Source organism: Mus caroli, chromosome 3 (genome assembly GCF_900094665.2).
Source record: "Mus caroli chromosome 3, CAROLI_EIJ_v1.1, whole genome shotgun sequence".
NCBI classification, from domain to species: Eukaryota; Metazoa; Chordata; class Mammalia; order Rodentia; family Muridae; genus Mus; species Mus caroli.
In genome coordinates, this window is record NC_034572.1 from 79029052 (window position 1) to 79043568 (window position 14517).

Sequence of the window (14517 nt, forward strand, 5' to 3'; positions counted from 1 at the left end):
CACTGAAGGGTACTGTCCAAACTATGGCACTGTCACAGACACACAAAAAAATATTCCATGAATGAATGGATGATTGCAATGATGCTCATCACTGAACTACAGATTGATGTGACTTTGGTCAGTAGGGTCTAATAGGTCAAATAGGTCTAGATTGGCCCTTTTTTTTTTTTTGATGATTTATGTATTTATTTTATGTATAGGGGTACACTGTTGCTGTCTTCATGTTTTCAGACACACCAGAACAGGACATCTGATTCCATTACAGATGGTTGTGAGCCACCATGTGGTTGCTGGGAATTGAACTCAGGACCTCTGGAATAGCAGTCAGTGCTCTTAACCACGGAGCCATCTCTCCAGCCCGAGACTGGCTCTTGAGTCTTTTTGTCACAGCCTTTTTGAATTGATTATATTCCTGCTATTGTGTATGGCAAAACAACTTAAGCTCAGTTTTTCATGATTTTCTTTGGTCAGAAGTGCTTTTTCAGGGTTTCAGTGTGGGTACTATGCACAATCGTTATTACTTTGTTGGCTGTTGTTCTTGTAGTTTTCACTAGACACATAATATTTTTAAATACTACCAATTACAGTTTTATGTATTGAAGTGTGTGTGTGTACATGTATATGTGTATAGATCCGAAGATTAATTACCTTCTGAGTTTCTAGTGACACTTCTGTTAATCAAGAGGTTAGTTGTCCTGATCCTTACAGGTTGAGCACATTCTTGTCTGCATCTACTTGAAGTGTTGTCATCAGGAAAGGCTGTTAGATCTTGACAAATGCATTTTTTTGTGTTTATGGAGATCTTGACAAATGCATTTTTTGTGTTTATGGAGATGATCATTTGATTTTCCTTGTCATGTTATTCATGCAGTATATAATTTATTGTTTTTTTGCTGTGTGTACATATGTATGTGTGTGCACAAGAATGTGTGTTTGTGTATGCAGGTGCCTGTGCATGCATTTGTGTGTGGAGGCCAGAGCTCAACCTTGTATATATATTTTTTTCATCCACTGTCTGTCTGTCTGTCTGTCTGTCTGTCTCTCTCTCTCTCTCTCTCTTTTTATTGGTTTTTTTTGACACATGTTTTCTCACTGGCCTGGAACTCTTTACATAGCTTAGGCTGCTTGGCCAGCAAGCCCCAGGGATCCAGTTGTCTCTGCTTCCCCAGGGTTGGCATTAAAACTATGCCACTTTATTTGGCTTTTTAAATTTGTGGGCCTTGAACCTAGGTCCTAGGTATTTTACTGACAGAGGTATCTGTCCAGCCCCATATTTGCTAGTTTTACATGTTAAACTAAACTTGCGTTTCTAGAGTAAATATGAGTTGCTTATTGTGTGGAATTACTTGTAGATGTTGCTAATATTTTTGTTCTCATGTGTAGTGATCTCTCCTGTACTTTGTTATGTCTGGCACAGGGGTAACACTGGCCTCATTGACTGAGTTGAAAGTTTTCTCTTCAGTGTTTTTGAGGCGTTTGTGAAGAATTACATTAGTTCATTTTTTAACAGAAACTATCAGAGCTCCAGCGTTGTTTTTGATTACTATCTCTTTATTTGTTTCTAGCCTATTTATCTTTTTCTTTTAGAACTAGTTTCAGAAATAAGTGGCTTTCTAGGAATTTGTTCCTTTTATCTAAGTTGTTGCTTTAGACATAAATCTGTTCAGCGTATTATTTTGTCATATCTCTCTCTCTCTCTCTCTCTCTCGCTTGCTCTCTCTTCTGCAAGGCTGGTAGTAATGTGCTCTCTCTCATTTCTGATTTTAATGATCTGAATTTTTTTCATTTTTCTTGATCAACCACATTAAATTTTGTCAATGTTTTTCTTTTTTCTTTTTCTTTTTTGAGACACGGTCTTACTTGAATTTGAGAGTTCTTTAGATATTCTATTGTGAGATATTTGGTTTTCAAATATAGTCGGTAGTTTACCATTTTATTCATTATACACATATTAATATATTAATTATACATATTGCCTATACTTATATATTTTATGCAAATATTAATATATATTAATTTTTTATAAAGTAGGATTCAGTAGTTTACCCCAGGGAATGTGCTTTTGGGTTTGAAGTCTAAGATATAACAGTTCATACTTTGTGGAGAAGACAGATTATTCTTTTATATTTTCCAAATCTTACTGTTCTTTAAAATAAGGCTTCAGATTAGTAACTATAAAATCAACAATACATTGTAAAATAGCTTGGAAGCCTTGAGTGACTGGAAGATTGAGTGGTAATAGGTTGCAGGATGCTTGAACAATAGGAATATTCAGTAGTATGTAATTTTACAGCTATAGACACATAGACACAGTATTGAGGTGATTGATTTGAATATGGGATGTATGACCGTTCACTATCTCTCATATCCCGTGGTGTTTCAGTCCATGTAATGGAAGTTCAGTGGACTTCTGACTACTTGTCACCAGTGACAGATTTCTGATTTTTAAAATATGACAGTGTTATAAATCACTAGTTTGCTAGATTGAACTAGTAATCTATTAAAGAACATGGCTGTATTTACTGTAGATAAATGCAAATTTAAAAAGGTTCTGTGTATGAAGGTTTAAATGATTTATTATCCTTCAGTTCATTCCTGAGTCTGAAGTTATGTAATGGATTTAGAAAATTTCATTTCCTGTTTGAAGGTTTAAATTTACATATTTTTCTCTAATGCGAGTATTGGAGCTTGGTCAATAGAATATACAGTAAAACTCTCTGACAATACTATTGCTTAATTTTTGGGGGGTTACATTACAGGGTCAACTCTTTTAAATGTATAGGGTAGGTGCTTAAGTATATTCACTTATTATTTAGGGGGTAGAGATTGAGGGAGAATTAAAGGAATGGGATCTATAAGAGGGTAGAGAGTTTGTGTTCTCATGAGCTTTCCTTCTCTTTCATTTGGCTTCTTGTTTTCTATCAAGTTGCAATTCATATTGGTTTCAGTATGGTTTTTCTTTTCAACAGGAACTAGCCAGTGGAACAGCTGATCCTATAGCAAGTCCTCAGTCCACACAGTTGTGTTGTCTTGTATTCTTTTGAGACAGGCTTTCAGTTGCTGAGGCTGTAGTGTGCACCATCAGAACATTGTTTATTTACTTGCTTCTTTCTGAGGCTGGGCCTTGGGTTTTATAGCCCGGGCTGCCTTGAACTTGTGGTCTTCTTGTTCCATGCTCACCACGGCTAGGATTATAGGCACCATACCTAGGTCTACTTACTTTTAAAACTGAACCTTTTGTTTCAAGACATTTTTCAGAGTCACATGCAGTTGAAAAAAGTAAGAAGAGAAATCCTTCTTCATCTACTTTCCTCTAATGTGAAAATCTTACGAAAACACTAGAGTGATATAATCAAGATAAAGAAACTTTCCAGCACACACGGGTCCTCCTGATGTCCTCCTGGCCGAGCCTCTTTCCTCTGAAGCTGCACCGCATTGGAACAGCTGAAAACCACCAATCTTTTTTTTTTCTTCATTATTTTGCCAAATGAAGAATATTATATAAATGGAATTGTATGAATTTCTGTTTTTTTTTAAATCTAGTACAATATTCTGAAGATTCATCTAGATTGTTGTGTATACCAGGTGTCTATTCCTGTTTATTGTTACATAGTAGGTATGGTGAAGGTCTGTTTTCCAGCTACTTTCTATTTCCAGGCTATCAATGAGTAAGTAGTTATAAATATTCATGTTATATATTTTTCCTTTGTTACAAGAGTTCATTTTCTGGGAAAAACGCAAGATGTGCATTTGGTAGCTCAAATAGTAGTGGCATGTTTAATTTTTGAAAGAAATTACTGCACTGTTTCTATAGTGGCTGTGCCATTTCACACCTCCACCAGCAACATACGAGTAATTCAGTTTCTCCATAGCTTCACTAGAAATTGATGTTACTGTTTTTATTTTAGTCATTCTGATTGATGTGTTCTGATACTTATTTGTGGTTTGAGTTTCGTTAATATATGTAATGTTGAACTTTTTCATATGATTCTTCGTTTTCTTTGTGTCTTCTGTGAAGTACATTCTGTTCTTTGGCTTACTATCTAAATAGTTTTTTCCCTGCCATTGTATTTGAGAGTTCTTTGTATATTTTAGATATCCTCTCAAATATTTGGTTTACAAATATAGTCTGTATATAGATGTTTTTTATAATCAGTAGTTTGTAATCTTTGATAAAGCTTTATTCATAATTTTTTTCCCATTTAATTCGCTTCTGGGTGTGAAGTCTATGAACTCTTAAATTAGCCCTGAGAATTTTCTTTTGTTGTTTTTCTAAAAGTTTTACATTATACATTTCAGCCTGTGGTCCGTATGAAGCTGTTTTTGGTTAGGTGTGATGCTTGTAAGCATTTTGTTTGCTTATTGATGTCTAGTTGCTACAGCCCATTTGCTGAGAACATTGTCACCACTAAGGTGCCTTTTACATCTTTGTCAAACCTCAGTTGGTATGGTGTGTTTCTAAGTTTTGTTCTATTCCATGAATTTATACATTTGTCCTTCTGTAGCTTCTCATGGTATTGATCATTGTAACTGTGTAGAAACCTGGAGTTAGGTAGGGAGATTTCTCCAGCTTTTTCTCTTTTAAGATTGTTTTTCTGTTCTTATTCATTTCTTTCTATATAAATCTTACAATAATTATTTTGTCCTTCTGTAGAAATCTTTTGGGGATTTATGATAGAAACTGTTAAATGTACCTATATCACTTTTGGGAAGTGTTGGCTTGTATAAATATATACCTGTTCTTCATTTATTGAGCTAAAACACTCAAGTTCTACATGCTTTGGTGGTTTTTGTGGCTAAATTGTTTTTATATGTCTATTAGTTGTAAATGTTGTCATTTTGATTTCATTGCCAGTGTTGTTATTGTTTTTTAAAATTTTATTGTTTCTTTGCGAATTTCCCCTTATGCACCCTAACCCCACTCATGTCTTCCTCGCTGTGTACTTGCTCTCTACCCTTGTAACCTCCTCTTGAACAGAGGAAAAAAAATCTCATCATGGAAGCTGTCGTGGGTCACAATGTGCCCCTTGATATACACTTTGGTCCACACGTCTTTGCTTGCAAATATTCATCACAATTCCTTGTAGGTCTAGTACGAAGCCTCTGGATTCTGCTACTCTATCAATACTGGAATTTCACTAGGACTCCTCTGGGATATCCTGTTGTTGCCCTGTGTCATGGAGATCCTGTGGTTTTGGATCTGTAGGACCGGCCTCTTCATGTACTCTAGCAGTTCATTAATGGGATAGGTGTTGGGTTGGGCCATTCCAGAGCCCTGGATCTAGGCCTGAGAGGAATGTTAGTTTGTCAGTTTACGGGCTATATCATTTTCATGCCCTTGGAGCCAGATCACAGGCAACCCCTGCTACCAGAACCAGCTCTATCCTGCTGCCCAGGCGAGGTGCAGGACCTACTCTTACAAGAGCTGCAACTGGTGAGGGGCAAGACTAAATCTATTGCTGTCATGACCCCAGAGCCAGGTCTCCTACCTGTGACAGGTGGTAAGGGGGAAGCAGGGGAAGGGTATCTGTCTATCTCTGTTCTATGCCTCAACATGGGAGACGAGTGGCAGGGCCAGCTCTCCCACACTCATACCCTCCGGCTAGCTTACTAGTAATTCCTGCAATGTACAGCCCTCTCTCCAGAGTATTGCAGATAGCTAAGGGCAGTAAGGACAGTTAGGACAGCTCTCCCCCATGCTCAAGTGAGGGGTGGGGCGAGTTCTGCACAGCCTTCAGACATCAGCATGTCCCTGGGGGCCAGCCCAGGCCAGGGGCATCCACCTGGCCTTTGGTAGTAATAGACCCCTGCTGCTGCAGGGCCAGATGGTGGTAGTAGCTTAGGCCAGGACCTCACCATTGTCCCAGGAGACATCACCAACTACTCACATCAGGCTGATCCTCACTACCCTTGAGTCTCCAGTTCCGCCTCTCTTCATTGTACCCACATCCTTCTGTTTCTCTTTCTCTTACATTTTTTTACTCCTTACTTGCTTCTCTTAGTGGCTACTGGGGTCTTTTGAGTTTCTGGGTTTGTCCCAGGAGTGGTCTCAGAAGTGCTATACCCTGCTCTCAGGCATGGTCTGACATGCCCATACCCCAGGTCCTGCTAGGCGCTGGACTGATAATCATCTTAGTCTAACTCTAAGTCTGAGCCCCCTGGTGCTGGATTGGTGGTCCCCTTAGGCTTGCCTTTTTCAGAGAGTGTTAGGCTACTAATTATTCAGATTCACAGATCAGAACACTGAGAGTAGACATAACCTCTCTTCTTTCTGCCACTGACTGACGCACATGTGACACGGCAGCTACACCTGCAGTGCCTTCATAGCGCCATTGTTAATAGAATTGTGTTTGTATGTGTCTTGTAACCTGACCTTTCTGGAATATCACTTTCCTTTCTTTTTTAGTCTTCTAGATGATAATGTGTTTTATTTATTATTTTTTTCTTCCATTAGTTTTTTAAATTTATTCACTTTACATTGAAATTGCAGTCCCCCTCCTCACAGTCCCCCTTCACAGTCCTCCCCCCTTTAGAGTCCTCCCCCCACCCCTCTTCACCTCTGAGAAGCAGGAGTTCACCCTGGCCCATCAAGTCACTGCAGGACTAGGTACATTCTCTCCCACTGAGGCCAGAGAAGGCAGCCTAATTAGGGGCACAGGATCCATAAACAGGCAACAGAGTCAGGGTAAGTCCCCACTCTAGTTTTTGGGAGACCCACATGAAGACCAAGCTGCACATCTGCTACATATGTGCTGGGGGTGGGGGTGGGGTTGGGGGAGCTAGGTCTAGCCTTTGCATGCTCTTTGTGGTTTAGTGGTTAAGAACGCTGGCTGTTCTTCCAAAGGAAGGCCACTTCTTAACTTTGTTAAGAAGGTTTTATTCATGAAACGTAGTCTGGATGTGTGTGTTGCTGGGAGATAAAACTCAAGTGTCTTTTAAGTCTTTTCTAAACACTTAATATAAATATCCAGTGAAATTATGTGGTCATAGGTTTTGTTTTTTTAAACTACAGATATTTCCATAGTAGTTACAGGGTTATTAAAATTTCCTATTTTATGTTGAGAAGGCTGCCTCCGGTAGCTTGTATTGTTGTGTAATTGGTGCATGCCCTCTAAATTGTCAAATTTTGTGTTTAAAGTTGTTTATGCTATTCTACTTTTTCTTTCAAGCCTCCCCCCAACACCCATTATTTTTTATTTTTATTTTTACTTTTAGACAGGGTTTTAAAAATCTGTTTCATTCTGGATACTGGCAGATTCGATTTTTGGCTTGCTGCTTTGTTTCTTCAAAGCGATTCAATTTTTTTTGTTGTTTTTTTTGTTTTTTGGTTTTTCGAGACAGGGTTTCTCTGTGTAGCTCTGGCTTTCCTGGAACTCACTTTGTAGACCAGGCTGGCCTTGAACTCAGAAATCCACCTGCCTCTGCCTCCTGAGTGCTGGGATTAAAGCGATTCGATTATATTGACATATTCAAATAACCCTTTCTTTATTTCACTGATAGCTTTCTGTTGCCTTTCCTGCTTTTGGTTATGTTGGTGTCTGTTCTTTGTTATTTTTTATCTTTTGCTTCCTTCTGGCTAATCTTGCTTTTTTAAAAAACTAGGTTTTCAGAATGTTTTTTAAATTGAAAATAAAGTTATTCTGATCATGGGTTTTCCTTTCTTATGCCTTCTTTTTTTTCTATATTTATGGAGTTTTATTATTTATTATTTTTATGTACATGTATCTCTATATGTGCCCAAGGAGGTCAGACAGGTGTCAGCTGGAGTTTCAGGCAGTTGTGAGTTGTTCGATGCAAGTGCTGGGAATCAAACTCAGGTTCTCTGCAAGAACAATGCTCTTAACTACTGAGCCGTTTCTCCCCCCACCCCCCATCTCTTAAGAAAACAAATAGGCAATATAAAAGACAAGTAAGAATAAAACAAAACTATCACACTAAGAAACAAAAAAAGGAAAACAAAAGAAAGCCTAAGAAATGAGCACACACATATACATACACACATATGCACACATATGCACACATATACATATGTATGCCTAAATATGTTCAATCCTCAGTCTGTTTAATATTACTTATATGCACATGATTTCAGGTATTGGTATTGGTTTTGATTTTGGTATTGGATAATTGTTTAGAGGGGGCTCATTCCTATTTCTCCCACTTTCAGCATTCCTTAGTTTTTCAGTTGTATAGGTATGGGGACCCATGAGATTTCGCTCTTCTAGGTTAGCATGTCCAGTGACATTGTGCTTTTTCAGGTCTTGTTTATGCAGCCCTATTGCTGAGGTATCATGGATGATGTTTCCCTGTCATTTCTAGGACATACTGCATTTCCTAATCTTCTGGCCCTTAAAATCTCCGCCCCCACCCATGTTCTCTGAGCCTCAGGTAAAGTAGCTATGTATGTATCAATTGTGGTTTTTCTGTAATAGTCTCTGTTGCAAAGAGAAGTTTCTTTGATGAGTTGTGAGAATTCTACTTATTTGTGGAAATAAAGATAGAGATGTATAACACGGTTTGGAATTATGCTGGCTTAGTAAGATGGTGGTAGTAGGTTCTCTCATTTGAGAGGATGTTTGGCTTAGGAAGTTGGTTAGATTTCCAATACCAGGCATGATTTGTTTTTCCTGTTGAGTGGGTTTTAAGTCTAATTAGAGAGGTACTGGTTACCATCAGATATGAGTGCCATTATTGCACTGTTAGGGTTCTTGTACCACACCAGTAATTGTAGATGGGCCTTGCAGCTGGGTAGGGCTGGAATCTTGCATAGCACTTTCTAGTACTATGAAAGGTAGCATTTAGGGAGGAGACTTCAAGTCAGATCTATCTTGGATCCTCCTGGTCTTGTGTCAGAAGTAGCATAGCAGCTAACCTTTAACCTGTGTGAAGCAACCAAGGGGAGCATCAATTACCTGTATTGTTATAGAGGACTGTATTGTTATATAGGACTCTCTTGACCAAGAACTCAAAAGAGGGTTTCTTATGCCTAATATTGGGGTTTTTGTTAGTCTATGGGTGGAGTATTGTCAGCCTAAATGGGATAGCTTCATTTAAACTAACTCTCACATACACACACTCTCTCTCCCTTTCCTTCTCCCTGCCCCCTCCCACCTCTCTGTGTGTGTGTGCACATTTGTATTTGTGTTTCTGTGCTAGAGTTATTTTTAGCTTTTTGAGAATTCTCCACACTGATTTCTCTAGTGGCTCCACCAGATTTCAGTCACACCAGCATGGAGTAAGGCTTCCCTTTCCCCCATATCCCTTCTAGCATTTCTTGTTAATCTTAGCCATTCTGACTGGGGTAAGACGAGATATCAAAAATTTGCATTTCCCTTATTGCTAAGGATAATGAACACTTTTGAGATACTTATTTCTTAAATTATTTATTCTTATTTTATGTGTATGGTTGTTTTGCCTGCATGTATCTCTGTGTACCGCATGCATGCAGGGCTTGCCGAGGACAGAGGTCAGTGCATGTATCTCTGTGAACCACATGCATGCAGTGCTTGCCGAGGACAGAAGTCAGGTCCTCTGGAACTGGAGTTATAGATGGTTGTGAGCCACCTTGTGTGTGTTTGGAATTGGACCCTCATCCGCAGGAATGAGATGCTGGGATCTGGATTCTTCACGATTTCATTCTGTCATCAGATTTCTCCTGATAGATGAACCTGGCCAGTGTGATTATTGCATTGGAAGTTACCACTCTGTCATTAAACCCAAGCATAAGACTCTTCTTGTAATTAATTTTTCATATGTATGTATCTCTTTTGCCTGTATGTATGTCTCTATACCATGTGTGTCTGATGCCTTTGAGGCCAGAAGATGGGCTTGGATCTCCTGGAACTGTAGTTCCATATGGCAGCAAGCCAGCATGTGATTGTTAAGAATGGAGCCCTGGTCCTCTGGAAGACCAGCCAGTGTTCTTAACGGATGAGCTATCTTTTCCTCCCTCCAAATAATGCCCACTCCAAGTTTTTAAAAGACAAGGTCTCACTATGTAGCCTTGGGTAACTTGGAACTTGTTATCACACTATGTTGACCGTGAACTCACAGAGATCTGCAAGTAGAATCTTTTAAAAATTAAGTCCATTTTCTTCAATTCCAAAGCTTTCTGCTTTCCTTGGATCCTTGACTGCAAACATTTTGAAAAAGGTGTAGCATAAAGGTTGCTGTTGTGGTGTTGACCATGAAACTTGCAAAACTTCTTAAAATTAAAAGCGCTTTTCCCCCCAACTGGATTCCAAGAAAATATGTACTTTTTAAAAAAAGAAATATGCAACAAATATATGATTTAGAAAGTTAAAACCTTTTAAACTCAGTCTTTCAAGATAGCCATTATTAACAGTCTTTAGAACTTTTCCTGTAGAACTATTATCATATATAATATATAAAATGATATATTTATACAAGGAGTACATAGAATGCCCACCACCCAAGAGCTACTGTCCTTTCAAAGTTGAAAACAAACAGCAGTCTAGAAGGAATTTCTGACATAAGACAAATGCAAATTTTTTTTTTATAATCTTTGCTTGTCTTTTTTTTTGTGTGTTTTTTTATTGGGTATTTATTTCATTTACATTTCCAATGCTATCCCAAAAATCCCCCACACGCTCCCCCACCCACTCCCCCACCCACCCACTCCCACTTCTTGGCCCTGTCATTCCCCTGTACTGAGGCATATGAAGTTTGCATGACTAATGGGCCTCTCTTTCCACTGATGGCCAACTAGGCCATTTTCTGATTCATATGCAGCTAGAGACACGAGCGCTGGGGTGTACTGGCTAGTTCATATTGTTGTTCCACCTATAGGGTTGCAGATCCCTTTAGCTCCTTGGGTACTTTCTCTAGCTCCTCCATTGGGGGCCCTGTGGTCCATCCAATAGCTGACTGTGAGAAATGCAAAATTTTTAAGTGTTTTAATTTTCATTGACAGTAAATTTTAGTAGAGTCCATGGTGTACACACCCACCCACATGTTCACATACATTAAACAAATAGCATAATAAAACACAGTCACAGGTGCATTTTCTCAGGTATATAAATTTCTAAGACCATATACATTAGTTCAGTCAGTATAGTGGGGAGACCAAAAAACCGCAAGTGATTTCTGAAGAGTAGGCGTGTACTTGTCCTGTTGACTGCTGCAGTGATTCTGTAGTTTTCAGGATTCATAGATTTGATGCACTGTAATTTTCACTATGGGATGAGTGCATAGCTTCTGACATGGCTCCTCCAGCTATTGCCACCGTTTATGTATCTTATATACTATGAAGGAGGACAGTTGGGAAGGGTGGTCATTCATTCTCTGTCTGTCTGTCTGTCTGTCTGTCTGTCTGTCTGTCTGTCTGTCTGTCTCTCATTCTCTGTCTGTCTCTCATTCTCTCTCTCTCTGTAATTCCAAGGCTGAGATAGATGGAAGGGTTGTGAAGTTGAGGTCAGCCTAAGAAAATAATAAGTTGAGGTCCTATTTTGGTTAGGGTTTTACTGCTGTGAACAGACACCATGACTAAGGCAAGTCTTATAAAGGACAGCATTTAATTGGGCTGGCTTACAGATTCATAGGTTCAGTCCATTATCATCAAGGTGGGAGCATGGCAGCATCTAGGCAGGCATAATGCAGGTAGAAGTGAGAGTTTCACATCTTCATCTGAAGGCAGCCAGGAGAATACTGACTTCCAGGCAGCTAGGATGAGCGTCTAAAAGCCCACATCCACAGTTAAGCACACCTACCCCAACAGGACCACACATACCTTCTTTCTAATAGTGCTACTCCCGTGGCTGAGCTATACAAACCATCACAATTTAGAACTCTATTTTTCCCTAACTCTGTGTTAGTATCTTTTATATATCCTGCTCACTTCAAAAATGTGTTTAGTTTTTTAAAAGTGCTAATCTCGAGTTATCCAGTTTTTCTGTCAGAGTGTGACACTCTACGTGGAAAGAAACTATATTCTTAGTTTATTTTCTCTTTTCTTTCTTTTTTGATGGCTTGTTTTATATATAAACAAACTCAGAATAAAAGTAATTTAGACATTATTGGACAAGTCACAAGAAATAAAACAATATTCATTTAGTGGCGGAGACTGAGATTATACTTTGCTTGTCTTACTCTTACAAGGTGGAGAAACTTAACAAGTTCACATCGAGTTGCCTAGAGCAAGCACAGGGCCCTGTGGACTACTGGGCTGATGAGTTATAGTCTCCTAGCTTTATAAATCTTTTGAAGAGAAGATACTTATTTTTTATTTTCCTGTATTTAAAAAAATTTTTTTGAGCGTGTAAGTGACTTAATTTAGTGACCAATGTTAAGTTAAGGCATTTTATTAATAAAAAAATTGAGAAGAAAATTGCCATGCTTGAATTTAGGTCTTGGTACAAAAGTTGTAAAGGTTCATTTGAATTCTTTGAATAAAATACTTTAAAAGGTCTATAATCATATACATTAAACTGTGACCTATATAAAGCATGTTATGCCACCCTGAAGGTTGCTATAAAAATTGTTTATGAAGTTCATGCAGGACTAAAATATGTTGAAATGGAGAGTTTTGAAAAATGTTCTATATAGCAGAGGAGACCAAATCATGCTAAAATGCAGGAAAAGACTATACATCAGTTTCCAGGCTACATTATTCAAAAAATACAACCATAAAAAGGTAATAAGATTACATTTTCACATTTCATGGCTGGTAAAGTGCATTAGGCTGCTCAGATATTCATAACTCCCTGTGACATTTGGAAGATTACATTTTGGAGTGCAGAGCCATTACTGCCTCTCAGATAATAACCCACGATGCCTGGGCCTGGGTATGATTCCCGTCATTGGAGACAAATTTCTGTTTTGAAGGTTGATCAGCTTCAAATAACTATTAGAAAGGGTTAACCTGACATACTGTAGGCTCTCTGCTTGGGTTTTAGGTATAATAGATATGCATACATACAGTATATCAAATATGCCACGCATTTGTATGTACAAATTTCAGTCATCAATTTTCTCCTTGAAAGGCATATCTTCTAATATTTAATGCAATGGAAAAATATTTAAAACACCTGTCTGCATATTGCTTTTGCACTATAAGCTCAGTTTAGAAGCTGGTGAAATATTTGGGGCCTTTTTGGAAATTACTTCCCAAATTAATTCTGTGGCTTCTTGGAAGGATAGTTGTGGCTGATAACGTATACAGATGAGAATGAAAGATGGATGTAAGGAATATTAAGGTGAAGGTGAGGTCTCTCAAGTTAGTTGCAATGAGGTTTTTGTCCTATTTAGTTCTACCTAGAAGACATATAATTGTTGAAGAAAATTTTACAGTATTAGAACTCTCTCGTATTTATTATTTTAGTAGTAAGTTATTTATGTTGGTTGGTTTATCTCCTTATTGTTGGTGTGCATTGAGGCAGTGCCTTTTTCTGCCCGGTTGGGAACTTTGAGTTTCTGTCTACTAGAAGGTGTTCCTGAAGTTGTCCTCTGTACTGGTGTGTCTACGTGGTTTTCAGGAAGCCTTTCCTCTTTCTGCTTCCCTCTAGCTAACAGCGACTTTAGGATAATGTGTTATTATCTGTAACCCTGTATAGGGTTATTGGTGGTTTGTGACTTTGGAGATTTATTGCTCATTAGCTGTCCTTCTGAGACTTTATAAGACTTTCTGACCAGAAGTTATGCTTATGCTCAAAAAGGTTACTTTTTAATCTTACATTCTATTTCTGTGTGGACTTCCACAGATACCATACCCATTTCCTCAACTACACCTGTTTCCCTTTGCCCATAGTACATTTTATTATGTACATTATTAGGACTATGGACTTTTTATAGCATGAATGGTTTTTATTTTGTCTTTAATATTAATTCTGTGAACAAATGTGAGGTTTTAGTCATATGTCATGGTGTCATTTGTTGTCATTATAGTCATTGCTTTGTCCCAAACTTCACTTTTAAAATTTTCTTTAGGAAGTAATTTACATTTACAACATGAATTATGAATGATTTTCTCTAGTGTGTAATTATATTTTGATTTCATGATATTTTTGTATATGTACTTAAGTACCTCCTCCCCTAAATTACTTAAGATTAAGCCCAGAGTCTTTTTTTTTAAACATCAAGTACTTTTTTTTCAAGTTTTTATTAGATATTTTCTTCATTTACATTTCAAATGCTATCCTGAAAGTCCCCTATACCCTCCCCCTTCCCCCACCCTGCTCCCCTCCCCACCCACTCCCACTTCTTGGCTCTGGTGTTCCCCTGTACTGGGGCATATAAACTTTGCTAGACCAATGGGCCTCTCTTCCCAATGATGGCCAACTAGGCCATCTTTTGATACATGTGCAGCTAGAGACACGAGCTCCGGGGTACTGGTTAGTTCATATTGTTGTTCCACCTATAGGGTTGCAGACCCCTTCAGCTCCTTGGGTACTTTCTCTAGCTCCTCCATTGGGTGCTGTGATGGTTTGTATATCCTTGGACCAGGGAGTGGCACCATCTGAAGGTGTGGCCTTGTTGGAATAGGTGTGACCTGTTTGGGAT

At 38.4% G+C, this 14517-nt stretch overlaps 1 protein-coding gene and 1 non-coding gene across 4 annotated transcripts in view; one reads left to right on the top strand and one right to left on the bottom strand.

The window, feature by feature from the left end:
* Positions 1-14517, top strand: part of Lrba (LPS responsive beige-like anchor protein) — a 591176-nt gene that overhangs the window by 44553 nt on the left and 532106 nt on the right. The window lies entirely within an intron of this gene.
* Positions 6203-6331, bottom strand: LOC115030764. The gene has a single exon (XR_003836358.1). It is a non-coding gene; the product is annotated as a small nucleolar RNA SNORA17 (small nucleolar RNA).